This window comes from Coregonus clupeaformis, chromosome 14 (genome assembly GCF_020615455.1).
Source record: "Coregonus clupeaformis isolate EN_2021a chromosome 14, ASM2061545v1, whole genome shotgun sequence".
Taxonomy (NCBI): Eukaryota; Metazoa; Chordata; class Actinopteri; order Salmoniformes; family Salmonidae; genus Coregonus; species Coregonus clupeaformis.
Genome location: NC_059205.1, coordinates 32,068,460 through 32,079,235, shown reverse-complemented (window position 1 = coordinate 32,079,235; position 10,776 = coordinate 32,068,460).

The following is a 10,776-nucleotide window of genomic DNA, read 5'->3' as shown; positions in this document are numbered from 1 at the left end:
CAGCTCTGTCCCAACTGCTGTATGGTCAACCTGCTGTATGGTCAACCTGCTGTATGGTCAACCTGCTGTATGGTCAACCTGCTGTATGGTCAACCTGCTGTATGGTCAACCTCCTGTATGGAATGTTGACGATGCGCTCGAGCAAGCAGGCTGCCTGCGTGCAGAGCTCTACTACTGCGCAGCAGGCATAGATTCCAATCCAAGTTTTAGCTGGAACTGATATGCCTACCTCCTATTTAGCTACTGAAATTAAAATAAAATTACTGCACACATTATGTTAATTGCTTAAAAGCTTCAAGGGAAAATATAAAAGTCATATTTTTATGGTCAAATTCAGGTGCAATCATATTTGACTAATTACTTATGGACATAAATTAGATAAAAATTGGGTTTTGTAAATCCTGGTGGATTGTAGTATGATATTGTAATACAAGACATAGGCCTACGTGTTATTTGTTAAATTCTGAAAACACATTTAGTTATTCATAATAGAACTTCAGAACAGCATTCAGTGGAACAGAAGAAAATGTGCAGCACAATAAACTGCAATTAGCTAACACAGATAAAAGATTACAATTAGAAGCCAACAGCAAGCTACCAGATATCATTAATTAAACAACCATTATTTCATTGTACTGCAGTTTTACTGCATTTTAAAGGCAGTGCATTTTTGTAAATGTATCCTGTATTATTGTGCATGTTTATCTTACATGCTGGTAGCCTAGAACAAATGTTATGGAAGTGAATGTGCACTTTTCAGTTGGGTGGACTGCAACTACGAAAAACACTGCCATAGCAGTGGTCCTCTGTATGCTCAATTGGTAGAGCACGGCGCTTGTAACGCCAGGGTAGTGGGTTCGATCACCGGGACCACCCATACGTAAAAATGTATGCACACATGACTGTAAGTCGCTTTGGATAAAAGCGTCTGCTAAATGGCATATTATTATTAGTATTATTATTATTATATAGCCTGTAATAAAATCAAGCCAGCTGTTGTTTGCCAAGTGCTGAATCATGCAAACCCTGCCGAAAAATAACATTACTCCAATTTTAATAATTGTAATGGTTCTAGTGTCTTATATGCAATGGGTGCTAGGCCCACAAACACTATGCACATGTTTATATTGATTGATGTATATTCATTGAACAGCATTTATATAACTGGTCAGTAGTTCAATCAGATTTTAACAAAAAAACAGATATCAACCAAAATAAGATCTGTTTGTGATCTGCTTATAAGACGTCCAGACCAGATTTCAACCATTTATTTTGTTTGGTTTATGTTAAAGTGTGAATGCACCTGAACAATTTGGTTCAGCTGCATTAGCCTGGGCAATAGGCTAGGCTACACACAATGATGTCACAGTTAGACAACCTTTTTTGTCACAAAACAATTCACATGTTCATGTAATTACTTAGCTGTGAATGCTCTTGCATATTGTCGTATCGAGTGAGTGGTGTCAATTATTGCTGATGAACAAAAGGAGTCTGCTCATACTGAACGTTGATCATAAGGTTTATTCAGATCACAAGCTTCAGCATGAGTGACAGGTGACATGACACCCGGAGAGTGACGCCTCAGAATGGCTGCTCGTTCTGCCCTCTCCTTCGTTTTCCCCTAGTATATATAAATTCCCAAGATGTGGGTGGCTCCCTCTACGGTCCAATCCCCTGTCTGCAACACACTTCCTGTCTGTTGTATGTCGCGTTACACAAAACATTCCCTTTTGATACTAACATAAACAACATTCCATTTCTTCATGAAAAACATTTAACAAAGACATAATCTTAATACACTACAATATGTTGAGTCTTGACAATGTTTGCAACATGTCTACCAAATGATGTTACAATCTGAATATTTGTGACTGATTTATATGCATTTATGTGCCACACCCACGTGAATATTTTATTGATCAATAGTGGCCATGTTGTTTTAGGTACTAGTCTGGGAAATATTGCTTTGAGAGAGCTTTGTCCTTAAATGCCACATATACATTTTTGTGCAGATCCGTCATTCGGTGCCAGAGGAGTAGCGTTTTAAGTGTTTTTCACAAAATTCAAAATGGTGGAAAATCCATCACGGCGGACCTTATGGGTCCGGAGGCAAATATGTTCCTCGTGAGGAGAGGGATTTATGTACTGGATGTCATGACTTTAGGTCAAACGGAGTGAGGGGAGTGAGTTTTCAAAGTTTGCATTTTCAATTGCTTGTTATAGTGCCCCTAAATGCCAGATCTCTATGACAGGTTTCGTCAAATTCGGGCCAGTGCTGTCTGATATTGTGTCATCCACAGTCTCCTTCCCGATTTGATCGTGGGGAACAATAAATATAGCCCAGTAAAAATAGAGCACTATCACCACCTACTGGTGCAATGCATTTTCTCACAATTAATCTACCAAAGAGAACATAACGCCTTACAACATAGGCCTATGAACAACCAAGCACCTCCTGACTATTGGGGGTTGTACATTATAGGGTGATTGTACTTCTACAGATCTATCTTTGTCTTAAGTATTTATTGGCAAGCAATCAGCTTCAAGTCACCTCTCCAGCCTACATTATAATAGAGAGTATTGTGTGGCACTTCCTGTTGCTGCAACATCATATTGTTAGTTGGCTGAGAAGACCTGTTAGCCCTGACCACAATGATACTTTGTGTGGTGTGTGTGTGTGTGAATGTGTGTGTCTGTGTGTGAGTGAGAGAGAGAGAGAGAGAGTCAGAGAGACAGAGAGAGAGAGAGAGAGAGAGAGAGAGAGAGAGAGAGAGAGAGAGAGAGAGAGAGAGAGAGAGAGAGAGAGAGAGAGAGAGAGAGAGAGAGAGAGAGAGAGAGAGAGAGAGAGAGAGAGAGAGAGAGAGAGAGAGAGAGAGAGAGAGAGAGAGAGAGAGCGAGAGAGAGAGAGAGAGAGAGAGAGAGAGAGAGAGAGAGAGAGAGAGAGAGAGAGAGAGAGAGAACATGAATACACATACAGTGCATTTGGAAAGTATTGAGACCCTTTCCCTTTTTCCACATTTTGTTAAGATACAGCCTTATCCTAAAATTGATTAAATTATTTTTTCCCGTCATCAATCTACACACAATTCCCCATAATGACAAAGCAAAAACAGGTCTTTAGAAATGTTAGCAAATGAATTAAAAATAAGAAACAGAAATACCTTATTTACATAAGTATTCAGACCCTTTGCTATGAGACTCGAAATTGAGCTCAGGTGCATCCTGTTTCCATTGATCATCCTTTAGATGTTTCTACAACTTGATTGGAGTTCACCTGTGGCAAATTCAATTGATTGGACATGATTTGGAAAGGCACACACCTGTCTATATAAGGTCCAACAGTTGACAGTGCATGTCAGAGCAAAAACCAAGCCATGAGGTCGAAGGAATTGTCCGTAGAGCTCCGAGACAGGATTGTGTCGATGCACAGATCTGGGGAAGGGTACCAAAACATTTCTGCAGCATTGAAGGTCCCCAAGAACACGGGGGCCTCCATCATTCTTAAATGAAAGAAGTTTGGAACCACCAAGACTCTTGCTAGAGCTGCCTGCCCGGCCAAACTGAGAAATCGGGGGAGAAGGGCCTTTGTCAGGGAGGTGACCAATAACCTGATGGTCACTCTGACAGAGCTCCAGAGTTCCTCTGTGGAGATGGGAGAACCTTCCAGAAGGACAGCCATCTCTGCAGCACTCCACCAATCAGGCCATTATGGTAGAGTGGCCAGACGTAAGCCACTCCTCAGTGAAAGGCACATGACAGCCCACTTGGAGTTTGCCAGAAGGCACCTAAAGGACTCTCAGACCATGAGAAACAAGATTCTCTGGTCTGATGAAACCAAGATTGAAGTCTTTGGCCTGAATGCCAAGCGTCACGTCTAGAGGAAACCTGGCACCATCCCTATGGTGAAGCATGGTGGTGGCAGCATCATGATGTGGGGATGTTTTTCAGCGGCAGGGACTGGGAAACTGGTCAGGATCGAGGGAAAGATGAACGGAGCAAAGTACAGAGAGATCCTTGATGAAAACCTGCTCCAACGCGCTCAGGACCTCAGAGTGGGGCAAATGTTCACCTTCTAACAGGACAATGACCCAAAGCACACAGCCAAGACAATGCAGGAGAGGCTTCGGGACAAGTCTCTGAATGTCCTTGAGTGGTCCAGCCAGAGCCCAGACTAGAACCCGATTGAACATCTCTGGAGAGACCTGAAAATAGCTGTGAAGCAACGCTCCCCATCCAACCTGACAGAGCTTGAGAGGATCTGCAGAGAAGAATGGGAGAAACTCCCCAAATACAGGTGTGCCAAGCTTGTAGCGTCATACCCAAGAAGACTCGAGGCTGTAATCGCTGCCAAAGGTGCTTCAACAAAGTACTGAGTAAAGGGTCTGAATACTTATGTAAATGTGATATTTCAGTAATTTTGTTATTTGCAAATTTGCAACGATTTCAAAAACCCTGTTTTGCTTTGTCATTATGTGTAGTTTGATGAGGATAAAAAAAAAAAAAATCCATTTTAGAATAAGGCTGTAACGTAACAAAATGTGGAAAAAGTCAAGGAGTCTGAATACTTTCCGAATGCACTGTATAGGAAACATTGATTGTGTCTATGTGTCTGTCTGTGAGACTGTAAACTAGCCTAATTCTTGAAATGTGTACCGGCCAATACGGATGTGAAGATTTTCTTGATTCCTCAGAGAGAGAGAGAGGGTCACGGTAATGTGGATCATGTAGGCCACTTTACCACTGGCTGTTCCTGGAAGTCAATGGACATTGATGGAAAATGGGTCATGATGCACAAGCATACACTACCAGTCAAATGTTTGGACACACCTACTTATTCAAGGGTTTTTCTTTATTTTTACTATTTTTTACATTGTAAAATAATAGTGAAGACAACAAAACTATGAAATAACACATATGGAATCATGTAGTAATCAAAAAAGTGTTAAACAAATATAGGTTATATTTGAGATTCTTCAATAGCCACCCTTTGCCTTGATGACAGCTTTGCACAGTCTTGGCATTCTCTCAACCAGCTTCATGAGGTAGTCACCTGGAATACATTTCAATTAACAGGTGTGCCTTCTTAAAAGTTAATTTGTGGAATTTCTTTCCTTCTTAATGCGTTTGAGCCAATCAGTTGTGTTGTGACAAGGTAGGGGGGGGTATACAGAAGATAGCCCTATTTGGTAAAAGACCAAGTCCATATTATGGCAAGAACAGCTCAAATAAAATAAGAGAAATGACAGTCCATCATTCTTTTAAGACATGAAGGTCAGTCAATACGGAACATTTCAAGAACTTTGAACGTTTCTTCAAGTGCAGTCGCAAAAACTATCAAGCGCTATGATGAAACTGGCTCTCATGAGGACACCCAAAGGAAAGGAAGACCCAGAGTTACCGCTACTGCAGCAGGGGATAAGTTCATTAGAGTTACCAGCCTCAGATATTTCCAGCCCAAATAAATGCTTCACAGAGTTCAAGTAACAGACACATCTCAACATCAACTGTTCAGAGGAGACTGTGTGAATCAGGCCTTCATGGTCGAATTGCTGCACAAAGAAACCACTACTAAAGGACACCAACAAGAAGAAGAGACTTGCTTGGGCCAAGACACACGAACAATGGACATTAGACCGGTGGAAATGTGTCCTTTGGTCTGGAGTCCAAATTTGAGATTTTTGGTTCCAACCGTCGTGTCTTTGTGAGACACAGTGTGGGTGAACGGATGATCTCCGCATGTGTATTTCCCAACATAAAGCATGGAGGAGGAGGTGTTATCGTGTGGGGGTGCTTTGCTGGCCACACTGTCTGTGATTTATTTAGAATTCAAGGCACACTTATCCAGCATGGCTACCACAGCATTCTGCAGCGATACACCATCCCATCTGGTTTGGGCTTAGTGGGACTATCATTTGTTTTTCAACAGGACAATGACCCAATACACCTCCAGACTGTGTAAGGGCTATTTTACCAAGAAGGAGAGTGATGGAGTGCTGCATCAGATAACCTGGCCTCCACAATCCCCCGACCTCAACCAAATTTAGATGGTTTGGGATGATTTGGACCGCAGAGTGAAGGAAAAGCAGCCAACAAGTGCTCAGCATATGTGGGAACTCCTTCAAGACTGTTGGAAAAGCATTCCAGGTGAAGATGGTTGAGAGAATGCCAAGGGTGTGCAAAGCTGTCATCAAGGCAAAGGATGGCTATTTGAATACATTTTGATTTGTTTAACACTTTTTTGGTTACTACATGATTCCATATGTGTTATTTCATAGTTTTGATGTCATCACTATTATTCTACAATGTAGAAAATAGCAAGAAATAACAAAAAAATCCTTGAGTGAGTAGGTGTTTCCAGACTTTTGACTGGTACTGTATGTCAACTATGGCATTGTGAAATTATTTTTTAATAAGGATTGTTACCAGAGGGTTTTGTTTTTGTACAATGTCTCAGTTTGACTTTGAACTTTTTGACTTCTCAAGTAATGACAAACAGTACATCAATGATACTTCTGACAGTGAAACCCGCAGGCAGCAAGTGTAATACAATAAGAAAATAACCTGAACATTTTTTTATAATCTATTTCAGAGTACTTTACAGACACTTATAAGGATACGACAAGACACTTTCACTTCCCGGCAAAATTACTCAACACAGCCAAATTACACAGAATTTTAAAAAACGCTCTCACAAAACAAAAGAGATTATGATCCATTGATAAAATATGATTTTCTCTGAAACCAGGATGGGAAACCACCTGAATTGTAGCGCTTCTGATGGTGTGGGTGAAATATGACTAGATTGAATTGGGCTTAGGCCTAGATCTAGAGTATGAAGTATGCTGTAAACGCCCCCGACCTCAGCTACATTCTCTGTCTGTCCCCACACACTAAAGCCACAACAAAGTATTTCACACCATCATTTGCCATGGCTCTGGGTTCTCTTTTCATGAGTCATGGTCATTACGGTAACCCTGGCATCCACTGTTTTACTGGATCTTATCATCTGCCTAATGTAATAGTGTTAATTAATTTGGTTTAAAGATGCACTATGCAGAATTCACTCCACCATTTCCTGGTTGCTAAAATTCTAACAGTTATAAACAGAAAGTAAAAGACGCAAAAACGAAACTTAAGAACGGGAAGCATAGAAATAGTGCACATAGAGCAGATCTACCGCTTCTTAGACTAGCTTTCAATGAGAATGACAGATATATAACACACATTTCTATGTGAATTTGGTTAGGTCGCCCAAAAAGTTACAAATTGCAGCTTTAATCAATACAGTGCCTTCAGAAAGTATTCAAACCCCTTGACTTATTCCACATTTTGTTGTGTTACAGCCTGAATTCAAAATTGATAACATTTATTTTTATTTTTGTCTCACCCATCTACACACATTATCCCATAATAAAAAAAGTGAAAACATATTTTTAGGGATTTATGCTAATTTATTGAAAATGAAACATATCTCATTTACATACACTATATGACCAGAAGTATGTGGACACCTGCTCGTCTCATTCCAAAATCATGGGCATTAATATGGAGTTGGTCCCCCCTTTGCTGCCATAACAGCCTCCACTCTTCTGGGAAGGCTTTCCACTAGATGTTGGAACATTGTTGCGGGGACTTGCTTCCATTCAGCCACAAGAGCATTAGTGATGCCGGGCACTGATGTTGGGCGATTAGGCCTGGCTCGCAGTCGGCATTCCAATTAATCCCAAAGGTGTTCAATGGGGTTGTGGTCAGGGCTCTGTGCAGGCCAGTCAAGTTCTTCCACACCAATCTCGACAAACCATTTCTGTATGGACCTCGCTTTGTGCATGGGGGCATTGTCATGCTGATACAGGAAAGGGCCTTCCCCAACTGCTGCCACAAAGTTGGAAGCACAGAATCGTCTAGAATATCATTGTTTGCTGTAGCGTTAAGATTTCCCTTCACTGGAACTAAGGGCCCTAGCCTGAACCATAAAAAACAGCCCCAGACCATTATTCCTCCTCCACCAAACTTTACAGTTAGCACTATGCATTGGGGCAGGTAGCGTTCTCCTGGCATCCGCCAAACCCAGATGAATCCGTTGGAGTGTCAGATGGTGAAGCGTGATTCATCACTCCAGAGAACGCATTTCCACTTCTCCAGAGTCCAATGGCGGAGAGCTTTACACCACTCCAGCCGACGCTTGGCATTGCACATGGTGATCTTAGGCTTGTGTGCGGCTGCTCTGCCATGGAAACACATTTCATGAAGCTACTGATGAACAGTTATTATGCTGACTTTGCTTCCAGAGGCAGTTTGGAACTCGGTAGTGAGTGTTGCAACCGAGGACTGATGATTTTTATGCGCTACCCGCTTCAGTACTCGGCGGTCCCGTTCTGTGAGCTTGTGTGGCCTACCACTTCGCGGGTGAGCCGTTGTTGCACCTAGACGATTCCATTTCACAATAACAGCACTTACAGTTGACCGGGGCAGCTTTAACAGGGCAGAAATTTGACAAACTGACTTCTTGGAAAGGTGGCATCCTATGACGTGCCATATTGAAAGTCACTGAGCTCTTCAATAAGGCCATTCTACTGCCAATGTTTGTATAAGGAGATTGCATGGCTGTGTGCTCGATCTTATACACCTGTCAATAATGGGTGTGGCTGAAATTGCCGAATCCACTTATTTGAAGGGATGTCCACTGTGGCACCTTTGGCAGCGATTGAAGCTATGAGTCTTTCTGGGTCAGTCTCTAAGAGCTTTGCACACCTGGATTGTACAATATTTGCACATTATTATTTTTTAAATTCTTCAAGCTCTGTTATTTTGCTTGTTGAACATTGCTAGACAACCATTTTCAGGTCTTGCCATAGATTTTCAAACAGATTTAAGTCAAAACTGTAACTCTGCCACTCAGGAACATTCACTGTTTTCTTGGTAAGCAACTCCAGTGTAGATTTGGCCTTGTGTTGTAGGTTATTGTCCTGCTGAAAAGTGAATTAATCTCCCAGCGTATGGTGGAAAGCAGACTGAACCAGGTTTTCCTCTAAGATTGAGTTTCTTTTTTATCCTGAAAAACGTCCGTCCTTAATGATGACAAGCATACAAATAACATGATGCAGCCACCCATATGCTTGAAAATATGGAGAGTGGTACACATGTAATGTGTTGTATTGGATTTGCCCCAAACATAAAACTTTGTATTCAGGACAAAAAGTGAATTGCTTTGCCACATTTTTTGCAGTATTACTTTAGTGCATTGATGCAAACAGGATGCATGTTTTGGAATATTTTTTATTCTGTACAGGCTTCCTTCTTTTTACTCTGTCAATTAGGTTAGTATTATGGAGTAACTGTAATTTTGTTTATCCATCCTCAGTTTTGTCATATCACAGCCATTAAACTCTGTAAATGTTTTAAAGTCATCATTGGCCTCATGGTGAAATCCCTGAGCGGTTTCCTTCTTCTCCGGCAACTGAGTTAGGAAAGACACCTGCATCTTTGTAGTGACTGGGTGTATTGATACACCATCCAAAGTGTAATTAATAACCATGCTCAAAGGGATATTCCATGTCTGCTTTTTGTATTTGTACCCATTCACAAATAGGTGCCCTTCTTTGCGAGGCATTGGAAAACCTCCCTGGTCTTTGTGGTTGAACCTTTGTTTGAAATTCACTGCTTGACTGAGGGACCTTACAGATCATTTTATGTGTGGGGTATGGAGATGAGGTAGTCATTCAAAAATCATGCGGAACACTATTATTTCACAGAGTCCATGCAACTTATTATGTGACTTGTTAAGCACATTTTTACTCCTGAACTTATTTAGGCTTGCCATAACAAAGGGGCTGAATACTTACTGACTCAGGACATTTCATTTTTTCATTTGTTATTAATTGGTAAAAAATCTCTAAAAGCATAATTCCATATTGACATTATGGGGTGTTGTGTGTAGGCCAGTGATACAAAATCTAAATGTAATCAATTTTAAATGTAGGCTGTAACACAACAAAATGTGGAAAAAGTGAAGGGGTGTGAATACTTTCTGAAGGCACTGTAACTGTATAGGTGTAATCAATGCATTACTGTCTAGCCAAATGCCTGCTTTGTATTAGTCAGCATTGTAACCACTTCGGCCCACAGCAAAGCTCTTAATACATTTGATTCAAAGCAAATATCCCTCAATATGTTTTTAAGCTACTGGTCATGATGTGATTACAATTGTCACACAATATATACACTGAGAGTACAACACTTTAGGATTACCTGCTCTTTCCATGAAATAGACTGAAAAGGTGAATCCAGGTGAAAGCTATGAACCCTTATTGATGTCACTTGTTAAATCCACTTCAATCAGTTTAGATGAAGGGGAAGAGACAGGTTAAAGAAGGAGTTTTAAGCCTTTGTAACAATTGAGACATGTATTGTGTATGTGTGCCATTCAGAGGGTGAATGGGCAAGACAAAAGATTTAAGTGCCTTTGAACGGGGTATGGTAGTAGGTGCCAGGCGGACTGGTTTGAGTGTGTCAAGAACTGCAATGCTGCTGGGCTTTTCATGCTCAACAGTTTCCCGTGTGTATCAAGAATGGTCCACCACCCAAAGGACATCCAGCCATCTTGACACAACTGTAGGAAGCATTGGAGTCAACATGGGCCAGCATCCCTGTGGAACGCTTTCGACACCTTGTAGAGTCCATGCCCCGACTAATTGAGGCTTTTCCGAGGGCAAAAAGGGGTGCAACTCCATAATCAATACAGTGCCTTCAGAAAGTATAGGTGTTCCTAATGTTTTG